Here is a 13339-nt window from a genome sequence, read left to right as displayed (position 1 = left end):
GGGCTTATAATTAAACTTATTGATTTGTGCTTTTGGAACAATGTTTGGAACAACTAGAACAATCTATATCGGAATGTTTTATTTTCAAAAAATGGGGTGCCAGGTCAAAAACATTTTTTTCATTTTTTGGACTTATAATTCAACTTACGGATTTGTCCTTTGGAACAATGTTTGGAACAATTAGAACAATCTATTGCGGTATCAGAATGTTCGATTTTCGAAAAGTGGGATGCCAGCTCAAAAAATCATTTTTTTTTGTTTTATTCGAAAACCGTTTCGAATGAAGCAATATCACTTTGGAACAATGTGGTACAAAGTCAAAACAATCTGGAACAATTTTCAAAATTATAAATTTCAAAAAGTGGGGTGCCAACTTCATACACTCCCCATGATTGGGGTTACTTTAATAAAACAAAAGGTCTTCCATTCTATTTTTCCGTTTTACATTTCACGTAAGCAATAGAGTTATTGCTACTGTTGTTTTATGTTAATATCCCATTTTCTTCAACTCTCTCACGTGATAATTCTTATCGGCCCTTCTATCGGATTTGAACCGTCGGATTCGTAGGTGTAGAGCGTGACGCGCGCGCGGCGAGATAAGATTTCGCGCGATGCACACGACGAAGCCACGATTAAAACGAGGAGATTCCTCCGGATTCGAGAAGCCGCCGCATTGCGACATATTGTGTGCATCGTGGCAGATAGAGAATCACGGACGCGATTGGTCTACAAGCAACTCCGGGTTGTGGTTAGGCGAACGACCTACATATTCGAGACACGAGAGAGAGACTTCGATTCTTCTCCTACGGTAACTTCCGGTGGCCACGCGATACGTATGTAAAACGCAAATGCCGGTGATTCCTCTTTCCTGCTTTCTATCGAGTCTTGCTATAAAGACGCGTCGGGGATTGTAACGTATCGCACTGTCGTGAAGTTATAAACAGTGATACTTTTGTATGCGCGACTTTTTTACACTTCCAAAATTCGATCTCACGAACCAACCACATGTTGAACCAAAATTTCACCCAAGTAAAATTCACAGTAAGAGCGATCTGAATTAATCTTCCATGCGTACAATGTTGGATCTGTGAGACCTGAACGAACGTTCGATCGCTCAGCAATACTTTAGCAGTGTAAAGGGTCCGGTAAAATTTTTAAATGGCGCAAATTGTTTGCAGATGTGAGTTTTGTCGCGCTACTATCTTACTAGGGGCTTTTCTACAGTATAAGTATATTGTAGAAAGTTTTGTGTTATAAATTTGATACATTTCACAATTCATTCGTTCGAATTTTTATATTAATTATAATATTACAACAAGGAAAATATGTAAAATAAAATTTAACATTTGGACTCTATTATTTTATCACTTAAGAAATGGTAAATATGAACTCAACGCAGAATCAAAATAATGCAATGACAATGTGTTAATACACGGATGTGTTGAAGACTTGACACAAAAATTTCTACACGAATCGATTTCAACACAAATACGAAATATTGTGTTACTATGTGGCGAAAAAACGTGTCCAAAAATATTGATTTTCAACAAAGTTATGGTAGTCAAAAGTTACTCGAGTCCGACAGATGCAGATTGTACTATATTTCCAAAAAAATATGATTGCACACTGAGAGAAAAAAATATCTAAAACGTAAAAAATATTTATTCGACGGATATCATAATCACATATTCATATCTAAATTCTCTTTAAACAAAGTAAACGTGTGCTTTCGTGAAAAATTAAGGTCTTAAGAAAATGCATCCCTTATTTGAACAATGTTTCATACACTAGTATAAATAAATGTTACCAGTACACGCCAAAAAAATGTTTTTTATTTCTTAAACGTTTCTTTTCTCAAACGATACACGCGAATAGTTAAAAGCCAGCCAGTGTCAAAGTTTCTGCGAAATTTACTCTTCGAGAAGCCGCGCATTTTTAATCGCAGGTCAAAGTCAACCGGAGAACTTCAATATTTTTGGCAAAAAAAAAAAAAGAAGAAGAAAAAAGAAACATAGAGTTGATCGGAGCATTCGTAAATGGCGGGTGATTTACCCCGTCTATGTCGTTGCGCGCTTGTCAAGTTATGATACATAGCCGAGTATCGTTAAAAGAGACCAGGCGCATTTTAACACGCGAGGGCAACGGTGGGTTGCCTCGACGAACGGAGCTTACGCGCATATTCGCGTACCAGCGCACGCGTGCCGCTATAACAGTCACGTTAATCGATCATCTCCATTATCGAGACGATCGGCTCATAAAGATTTCAATGGCCTTTCAAATTGCTGCCAGTGGCCAGGACAGGCACGAGAAGAATGATAAAACACATTAATGGTAGGTACGTCGTGGTTTATGACAAATTTATGAGCTTTTAATGCGATAACCCGATCGATAGAATCACTATTAAATAAACGTCATCGTCGCGCGTTTCGGATGCAACATGCAGACTGGTGGGAGGTATTTTTTTCGTACGATACGGGAAAACTCGATCGAAATTCAACGCCGCACGGTGCCCGATCGATCGCGCATGCATCGCGCAAATTCTGACGTAATAAAAAAAAAATAAAAGAAAAATAAAGGAGAAACAAAACAAGACCGAATATAACTCGGAAATCACGAGTGGAAATTGGGATCGACAGGCGGGCAGCGCCGCGCGCGTTCTAACGTGTCACAGTATAACAATGCTCGCATCAATCGCTTTATTCGGTCAAAGTGGTCGTGCGTTTGAGCGCAGATGTGTATTCTTACCGTCGATCAAACTGGGGGAAACGCGACCAGAATAATCGCCGGTGTTGCTTTGTCTACAAAGCACAGTTTTTGACCAATATAAAAGAAAAAAAAAAATGTTACTCTTTCCGAGCACCTTACTCGCCCCAGATCTGCCTGCAGAAATCGATACCGCGGTGATATTGAACGAAATTGCGACACAGCATTGGGGCTTCAGGAGACAAGTGTAACGCGAATAACAGCGGTGAGTCCGACGATACTTCGCGAGATCGATTCTCGCATTTTTCTTCGTTACAGCAATTATTATTGTCATGCCGGTTAACTGCACGCGCGCGTGCGCGCATTTTGCGATTCAAAGTGCCAAAATAGGAATCACAGAAGAAATATCATTCTGCCGCGAAGAAAAGCGAATTTACAGTATTCATTTCGCTTTTCCTCTTTTAAATACTAGTTATCTTCGACAAAGAATATTTTCCTGATAATAGTCTTACTCATCGCGAATTTAAGGAAAGCTCATTATCATGTACTCAACAGAAAAAATGTATCGCAAGAACATAATGGAATTTCATCGAAGAAAGAGTTGGCTCGACTTTGTGTAGCAAGCAAAACGAACTTTTGCTTTAATTTCATATTCTCGATTGAAGTAAGAAACTCGCTAAAATTCAAAATGCACTTTCAGCAAATTCAATTACGTCAAACTCGTGGAAGATTTGTGGATACACGAATTTACAAAGTTTGAAACAATGAACTTTCACTTGAATGCAATGTGCATTTTTCCGTGTCGTTCTTCCTCTGTCGTTTTCGGATTTCTCACGAATGCGGAAACGCATGTTACATCGCGCGCAAACGGGGAGTATATCGTGATTAGACGTCGCGCACTGAATATGATGTACAACGTGACCTCGTACGCTTGCAAATTGAACTAATCCCCGATAATGAACCATTATGGCGCGTGGAGGCATCGCTCGTAGTCGGTTCACTCCTCGCGATACCCGTAGATGCGCGGTCCGCTTGACCGCGCGATTAGTAACTTAACCGAGAATAGAAGTGCATAATCCCCCCGAACATTTATCGTTTCGCTATGTTATATAACGGATCAGTGTTTAGAAAGGATGTGTGGGATGTGCGCGTGTAAGCCGCAGTGATCAAATGTAAAATGCGCGGCGAATCGCGTTGGGCGCGATCGACAATTCACGGAATATACGGTGAGTATATGTACACGGAGAAAAAAATAAATTTATTTGTAGGATATGAAGTTTATTTCTGCGAGGTTTATTTCTGTATAAAATAAATTTCTGTCCTACAAGTAAATTTTCGAGTACCTTTTTCTCAATGTACTCTAAGAGAAATAAACACTGAAGAAACAAAAAATATTTATCCAGGATAGGCACTCTAACAGTATTACTTTTATACCAATATAAAATATTTTTCAAATATAAGAAAACACACTTTCTTAAGATCTTACTTTTTATGAAAGTAATTGTTTACTCTATTTAAGGCTCGTGACGTCAGAAGCGAGAAAACACGCGTCCAGAATTCTTGTGAAATATACTGAAGGAAGAAGACATGTTCATAGAGTGATCTTTGGAACCGATTACATTTGTAAAATATTCCGTCAATCTTCTTTTTCCTCTAACAAATAAATAACCGTAAAATTAATGTGACATATGATCTTTCTCTTTTGGCTGCCTTTCTTCATGATTTTGTTACGGCTATTTATTGAATATAAATCAAAGTAAAAGGTAAGTTTTCAAAATACTTTAAAAATATACTCAATCGATCACAAGTGTCATTTTATGGACATAACCCTCCACTTTCACTTATTCTATACGTTTTCTCACTTCTGACGTCATTAATCATCAAGATGGCCGCGACGAGGAACATAGGAGTCTTAAATAAGAAGAATTTGAAATAAAAGAAAATTTAAATAAATATGTTATTATTACGCACTGAATAAATATTTTTTTTTAGCTATTTTTTCTCTCAGTGTAGTCCAATTACGTAATCCAATTGACCAACGCTTTCGCATTAAAAAAAAATTGTTTGCTACCTACATGCCTAATCAAAGAAAATATTTGTTCTGTATTTTTCTCTTTTTTTTCTCTTTTTTTCTTCATATAAATGTTTTTCTCCACGATTTACGTTGTCGTATTATTGGAATCTAGGATAATTAAAAAAAGAGAAAGAACACATACATGACATTTGTACGGTGAATTTCAATTCCACATCTCTAATTATCTCTAATGAGAAACGTCGAAAAATTCGATTTATCACGTCTTATTAAGTCGTCGTATCACAATGTCGAGTCAAACGTGTTCTTATTCTATTGTTTTTATATTTTACCTCTGACGTTTGTCGTTTCACATATCAATGCGGGAAAACTGAAATTATAATCCGACCTAAATGAGTTTAATCTCAAAATGCTTTTTGACTCGCAGCATTCGAATCGCGGGAAATGATTTTCGCGACTGAAAACACGTAAGCGTTATCGCTGCTAATTGAGTTTACAGCGCAACGACCTTTCGACTGTTTTTCGGGATCGGGAAATAGGTCGATGTGTAATTTAATATGGATGTAAACGCGATATGTGAATTGCGAAATGCGAATTCACTATTATCCTGGATCACGCCGTTTAATAGACACGGTTACTTCGATCGCTACTTCTTTCAAGTAAAGTAAGCGGACGAAATCACGACGTGCATATGCTAAAGAGAATAAGAGAGATCACAGAGAAATAATTGCATCAGAAATTTCTTCTGGAAATGATATTATTATCATCTCTCTTTATGCAGATAAATGACATCGACAGCCGTATGCATTATCGTTGCTAATTATAACCAGCCAACGATAAACATTTTCACAACATTGGCTTTATCAATCCAATGAGACTCGTAAAAACCGTAATCGGTCCGATTAATAACGAGAAATGCGTTAATTACTTTTGCCGTGGATAGAGATTGACATTTTGATTGTGGCCAGCACAAGGTTTAATTAAAACTGAGCTCTTCACAGTCTTCCCTTAACAAGCTCATGGCGATCGGACCTACGACAGTAAATCACGCGGCTACCCAGATGCCTAATTCTCAATCTATCACTGTCGCCGTCTCGTCAATTACAGTCGTTCTAAGTTAACACCACAATGCACTTTGAGCCTCACGATAACTGGCTTCTCGAAATGTGCGTATATGTGTTTGTGTATCCGTCCAAGTCGTTGACAACGCATGGCATGGCAATTTTAACTCGTTCGTCGTGATTTCGCTGGGCGCATTTGCGATTACGATCACAAATACAACGTCGAAGAGTTAATTAATAAATAGCTAATTGCATCGAATATATGTATATATGAAAGTGTCCCACCCGCTGCTCGTAATCCGCGTTGTCCGCGCAAATAACCTTCCCGACGCGCTTTGGCTCGTCCAGGCGGAAGAACTCGCCGTGAAATCTCGCGAAAATCTCCGTACCCTACTTATCACCATTCCGTCGGTTTCGATATGTACATTTTCCGACAGTGCGCGATCCGATAGGGGTTACGTGCGATCGATGTAATCCCCGCGAATAGTTTTACGGGCGGGTGGACAGCCGGGAGGAGTGGACGGGATTAACGATTACATTATGTTTTAACGATCTGGATCAACGAGATCGTCGGGTCGGGGCAAAGCCGATCGCGCGCGCACGTCCGGCCGCGCTCGCCGATCCATTTGTCAAACTAATTAGGGACTCCGCGTAGCGAGAGGAAATCGCGAACTTACGATCGCGTAAGCGGACCGAGCCGCGCGAAAGCGATTAACTGACGATTATCAATTAAATGTAAGGTTTACTATACGATCATTGAGACAATACAAATATCTCATTAATATGATCTAGCATAGTTTAATATAGTCTGAAACTCGATCTGTCGTCACGTTTGTCGGAAATAACGCGGGCTGATAGTAATCGAACATTTACCGACGAACAAAAACACGACGAGTAGATTTACATCGATCAATTTCAAGAAATTTAATTTTGTGTATTAATTATTATAAATTTCTAATTTCATATAACTTCATAAATATTTCGTGAAAATAAATATTTCATAAAAAAATTCATAAGTATACAAGGCATTCTGCATGGTATTTCGTTCACTAAAATTGTGCATTCATCGCATAATTTTTCAAAATATACATATATGTTTTCGCAATAAACAAGAAATGAATAAAAACGCTCTCAAAGAACTTCTCTCATCATTTCTCAAATGTTTTTTTTACTAAACTAACATTTTTACCAAACCACACTGAGAAAAAATATCAAAAAAATAAAATATGTAATCAATGAGAATGCATTTACTTATACTTATAATATACTTATAGTATATAAAATATTTTTCAAAAAAATATATTTTCTTCAAAACCTGCCCTTTCAAAGCAACTATTTATTCCGTTTAAATAAAAGAATTTAGAATTAATATATAATATAAAATGTTAATATTTACCGAATAAATATTTCTTATTTTTTAGATATTTTTTTCTGCAGTGAAGATACTACAAGCGCGTACTGCCGCGCACTACTGATTACTATTTCTCGTCAGAAATCAATGCAATTTATACACAAGCATGCACTACAATATATGACGCTTCCTGAGCGTCTGAATTGTACGCTCACCAACATATCCAGCTGTCCAGGTATACGGATGAAATTCCAACTGCTTCTCTCCGCGTCCATGCGTCCAGTGTGCTGCTTCCTTAGTATTCAATTTCTCTGATATCTGGCTCCTCAGCACTCATGACGAACTTCCTCTTCTTTACACACAATCACTTTTCCCTTTATTTATCTTTTTTCTTTTCTTATTTGTAATAGGATTTTAGAATTTAGAAAGGGAAAAGTGGCAGGAGGAACACAGGATTATCGCATTAAGCGCGATAAATATGTAGCAAATTTTAACATTTCCAAAATATATACGCGAGACGCGACTCGTATGTAAACAATCGCGAATGGAAAGTTATTATGTATTGAAACAAGTGACAATAACAAAAAAAAAGGAAAATATTTTGGTTCGTATACGATAATATATAGATTCAAAGAAAAACGTGTTTCTCGATATATAAAGAATCTAAGTTCTAATGCAAACAAATGTAAATATATGAAAGTTCGCAATAATTTTGGTTAAAATCACATTCTTATTTATGTCATGTACGACAAATTTAAAAAATTGATAACCGTAATAATTGAAAAATATATCGACACAAACGAAATATATAATCGCAAATGTTGCATGCAATAGCGCAATTCTGATGCGCATTATGTACTGCTCGAAACATTTAAGAAGTCATACTGACTGAAGAATTCAATTGAATAATTCAATATCTTGATCTATAAATATGATAAAAACTGAAATATAATTCCTTTCATTTAAATTAATTTAATATATATTAATATATGTTATCTAATATGTGTCATAAATTATATTAATATAACAATATTAATTTAATTAATAAATTATTAATCTTTTTTCTATCAGACAATTAATAAAATTATATAATATTAATTTAAATAGATTAATATTATATAATTATATAATTATATATATTGCATACACTCTATAGATTAAGAGTAAATATATCGGAGAAATATGTATTAAATATCTAGAAGATTCTATTATATAATATAGTTATTTATGACAGCAATCTGATAATTTCGAGCAGCACGAAAACAAGTTGCAAACTACAAAACTACAAATTGCATTGATTTCCTAGAGATTCTAACAGACAACCATCACCTAAAAACTTTCTTTCTTTCTTTCTCTGACTCACCAAGACATCATAGACTCAAATCTAGTCACGTTCAGCTGCAGATTTAGAACAAAAAATAGTTTCGTTGATTAGATTCAAATGTTTGATTTGGTTAGGTTAAATTTTACATTGATGCGAAAGTGTTAACATTTTGCGTCGTAATTCGACATAAAGAATCAAGAAGAAGCACATAAAATATCATTAAACTTTACCTTCGAGCCGACTCTGCTTAACCCAAGCTGAATCCTCCGGTAACCCGTGTCCGTTGACACAAAATCTCAAGGCCCGCACTCGTCGTGTGTTCACAAGCTCCACTAGATCTGTATCAAAAAGCAAGTTTCCTTATTAATATTGTGACACTAGATGCTCGCTGCATCAAGGATACGGAGGCTCGAAATTGTAAACTAATCTCCCTAACCTAACTAAAATGCAAAGCGCTGGTTAACTTGAAAATAAATACTGCTACTGTTCACACACTAGCGAATACGACGTATAACGCGTAATATAATACGTAGCAAGCACATATTATAGTATGATAATGAATCATATTAAAATATGATTGTATAGTGTATAGTATGGTGATAATCATACACGCACTTTTGAACAGTTCCGAAAAGTCGAGAATTATCCGTACGACACCTCTTACTCCGGTCGCACTCGCGTTAAAGACTATTATGATCGCACGCTTACCTATGTAACCGTTACCTACGTGTGTTTGTTGTCAAGGGTGCGCGACCGGTGAGACGCACTTTGTAAACAGTCGTTCTGTTATTTAGGCCGCGATTCGTTACACACTCCCAACGGCCATGAGCAATTCGTCATTGGTTGCGTTCAGCAGAGAAAGCTGCTTTGCAACTGTTGTAAAATTCGTGAATCGGATTGGAGTATGCTCTTAATTTTGGTTAAATCCAAGAGCATGTACCAATCAAATTCACGAATTTTACAACAGTTGCAAAGCAACTTTCTCTGCTGAACGCAGCCATTATATCATTGTTGCTCACTGGATGTTAAACAAAGATAGAATGACGCGGCCGTTGTGAACGGATCGCGGCCTTATTCATACACTTCACATATACATATTTTCTATACCATGGGTGCGAATCATTACACGCTTCAAATGCTTTGAAGCGCTGTGTGAACCAACCATAGCTTTTCTATCATCTCGGGCGCTTCGAAATGTTCGCGGCGACGAATGTGTATCGTATCTTATAATAATCATAATATTATCCTATGATATTTTATTCCCCCTAGCATCCCGGCTGACGAAATACGTTTTTCCGCGACGATAACTCGCGATGCCAAAAACTATGCGACGGTTTACGTCGAGATAGTCATTACAAAAAAGGAGCAAGAATTTTGCGAGTTCCTGCAACGATACGCTCTACATCCCTCTTTCTTTCTCTTTTTTTCTAAGAGACTAATATTCAACGTCATGATATACCTCTCTGTTATCATTTCACTCTTCCTTTCGTCTTTAATTATCGCCCCGCGCGTTCCTAACTATCGACCAATAAATCCGACGATCGTCCGAATCCGTTGCTATTTGAACGCAGTAACGAGTGCGAGAGAGACCGACGTGATACATTGCGACGAGCATCAGTATATGTCGAAAATAGGACAATTACTCGCTAAAAATGCACTTACGATATGTCTACGTGATCGCACATCGCTATCCTAGACACTCCTGACATTTGTTTCCGCACGAGACTCAGTTTCGGCAGACAAAAGGCGCGTAAAATGCGAAGGGATGCTTCGATCGATGCGTCAATGGTGGCGGCTCGGAGCAAAAAGATGGAAGATGCGCGTGCTGTTACGCGGGAGCGCTTGCCGCGCCGCAGGAGGTCGCGACGCGGTAGCCAATCAGACGCATTCCCATAGCAGCTAGCCTATTGGCGGACGCTTTACTGTACGATAGATCGATCTTGATAAATACTCGATCAAGGGTGACACAGCACGATCGCACACAGAGTACAATGATTTGTTAGACCTAGTGATTTACCAGACTTACATCTTTCGACTTCAAGAAGTGTAATTTTGTGTATTAATTATTATAATTTCATATAGTACCTCATAAATATCTCGTAAAGATGAATATTTCATAAAGAAATTCATGAAGTATGCAAGGCACTCTGCATAATCCCACACAGCACGTAATATATATAATATTACAGTAATATTTCAATAATATTTCTGCGATATTACAATATTACGGAAATATTACTGTGATATTATATATTACGTGCTATGTGGGATGTTTTGTTCACCAAAATTGTATCTTGTTGAACATCGCTTTCTCGAGACATCGCATAATTTTTTGCAAAATAAAGTAAATGTTCCAGTAATTGTACAATGTCCCAATAATTGATACATTAATAATAGATTAATTCATGTATTAACTAATAATTAAACATTTATCGAATAATATTACAAGTTGGCAGTAACAAATATCCTTCAGCTCAAAAATTTTTTTAGAAATGTCAAGTATAAATCTATTGTTAATGTATCAATCATTGGGACATTGTTCAATTATCGGAATTTACCTTATATATATATATATATATGTTTTTGCAATAAACAGGAAGCGAATGATAAAAAGTTCATCACTTCTCAAGTGTTTTTTTTACCAAACTAACATTTTTATCAAATTACACTGAGAAAAAAATATCTAAGAAATAAAATATGTATTCAATAAGAACATATTTATTTATACTAGTATATAGAAGTATTTTTCAAACAAAAAAATTTATATTTTCTTCAAAACCTGCTCTTTCATCGAAGCAAATGTTTATTCCGTTTAAATAAAAGAATTTAGAATTAATATATAATATAAAATGTTATTAATATTTACCGAATAAATATTTATTTTTTAGATATTTTTTGTCTGCAGTGTAGATACTACAAGCGCGTGCTGTCGCGCACTACTGACTACTATTTCTCGTCAGAAATCAATGCAATTTATACACAAACATACAATACAATATATAATGCTTTCTGAACTTTAAATCACCAACTTTGAATTGTACGCTCACCAACACATCCAGTTGTTCAGGTGTACGAATTAAATCCCCATTGCATCGCTCCGCATCCGCATCCGCATCCTCAACATCCAATTTCCTCGGTATCCGGTCTCTTCAGCATCCATGACGCACTTCCTCTTCTTTACAATCACTTTTCTATTTATTTTTTTCTTTTTTATTTGTGATAAGATTTAGAGATTTTCAGAAAGGAGAAAGGGACAAGTGAAGATAATTATCGCATTAATCCAAATAAATACGAGGCAAATTTTAACGTTTCCAGAATGTATGCGCAAGACGCGAATTCTGTGTAAACAATCGCGATCCGAAAATTACTACGCTTTCGACAAGTATCTGCAATAAGAAGAAAAATATTTTATCTTATGTATTTTATCTCAAACGTAATAAAACATCGAGAGAAAAACGCATTTCTCGATACGTAAGGACTCTAACTTCTAACATAAGCGAACATATAAACCAAATTTCGATCTAATTTCAATTAAAATCATATTCTTATTCTCGTCGACAAATTTAGAAAATCGATAACCGCAACAATCGAAAAATTCATCAACACGAACGAAATATATAATCGCGAATGAATGTCGTGTGCAGTGGCGCAATTTTGATGCGCATTGTGTGTTGCTCGAAACATTTAAGAAGTTTCACACTGACTGTCAATTCAATCGAATAATTCAATATTTTGATTTTAATGCAAAAGCTAAGGTGCAACTATATATATTGTATAATTTGTATATGTTGCATTTACATTCTCCACATTAATAGTAAATATATTAATATATTAATATATTATATATATTTATATTATATTACGTTATATAACTTATATATGTTGCATTTACATTCTCCAGATTAATAGTAAATATATTGGAGAGACAAAATATGTATTAAAAACTTGAAGATTTCATTATATGAAATCGGTTATTCAAGAAAGTAATGATTATTTCGAGCAGCACGAAAACTACAAGTAAATTGCATTGATTTCCTAGAAATTCTACAAACAACCATCACCTAAAAGCTTTCTTTCTCTCTCTAACTCACTCAAAATATCGTATATTCAAATCCAGTCACATTCCGCTGCAGATCTGCAATAAAAAATACAGCAATCGCGTCCGTCGACACAGCATCCCGAGGCCCGTATTCGTGCGATCGCGATCTTCACTAGATCTGTAACAAAAAGCAAGTTTCCTTATTGGTATTGTAACAATGGATTTAGAAATATGCAAAAGCAATAAAGAAAAACTATTAGCTCATATCGCGACCGATACATGACCGAACTGTTCTCTCTATCCCGTTTTTCGCCTTTTTAAACCGTGTCCGGTTTTACAGTCGGATTATAAGAAATAGTCGGATTATAAGAAATAGGACGAGCGAGACGAAACCGCGCAGTGTTTAATTACTCAAAACTTTAAATAAATTAAGACCGTGCTTCACACGAAAAGACACAGTCTTAGAGCTGGTTCGCGGCTCCTTTGCGGCTTCTAAGATTTCCTCCCCGTGTCGGGTTCACCCAATGTTCCAGCAACTTTTTCGCATCAGTCACGATTGAGAACAAAAAAGAAACTGTCCGGAAAGTATGCCGAAAACTTCGAACGTCGCACATCGGGCTGTAATCTGCGAATAGCAATTCACGACAGATGAGCCCAGCTTTTCCATTGTTCTTGCAAGTTTTGTAGCGCAAAAATAAATCTGTTTTCTACAAATTTTTATATTTGAAATGTGAGTTTTTAATGGGACATTGACACGACGATTTGTTTCATCGAGAAACGCTTCTCCATTTCTGAAAGCCGATACACATGTAAGAATGATTATCGCTTC

The 13339-nt window shown here is 36.3% G+C and overlaps 1 protein-coding gene across 1 annotated transcript in view; it reads right to left on the bottom strand.

The window, feature by feature from the left end:
- The window catches only part of LOC116843126 (tyrosine-protein phosphatase Lar), a 754320-nt gene that overhangs the window by 705018 nt on the left and 35963 nt on the right, over positions 1-13339 (bottom strand). Inside the window, exons 6-9 of the mRNA XM_032813222.1 lie at positions 12563-12688; positions 10134-10393; positions 8702-8809; positions 8511-8545 (exon numbers count right to left, since the gene is read on the bottom strand). The gene's annotated coding sequence lies outside the window, so the exon portion shown is untranslated. The remainder of the gene's footprint in view (positions 1-8510; positions 8546-8701; positions 8810-10133; positions 10394-12562; positions 12689-13339) is intronic.

The sequence above is a fragment of the Odontomachus brunneus genome, unplaced genomic scaffold (assembly GCF_010583005.1).
Source record: "Odontomachus brunneus isolate Ranch 3 - 2012 unplaced genomic scaffold, Obru_v1 Obru_scaffold_030, whole genome shotgun sequence".
NCBI lineage: Eukaryota > Metazoa > Arthropoda > Insecta > Hymenoptera > Formicidae > Odontomachus > Odontomachus brunneus.
This window is presented reverse-complemented; position numbering and strand designations above follow the sequence as displayed.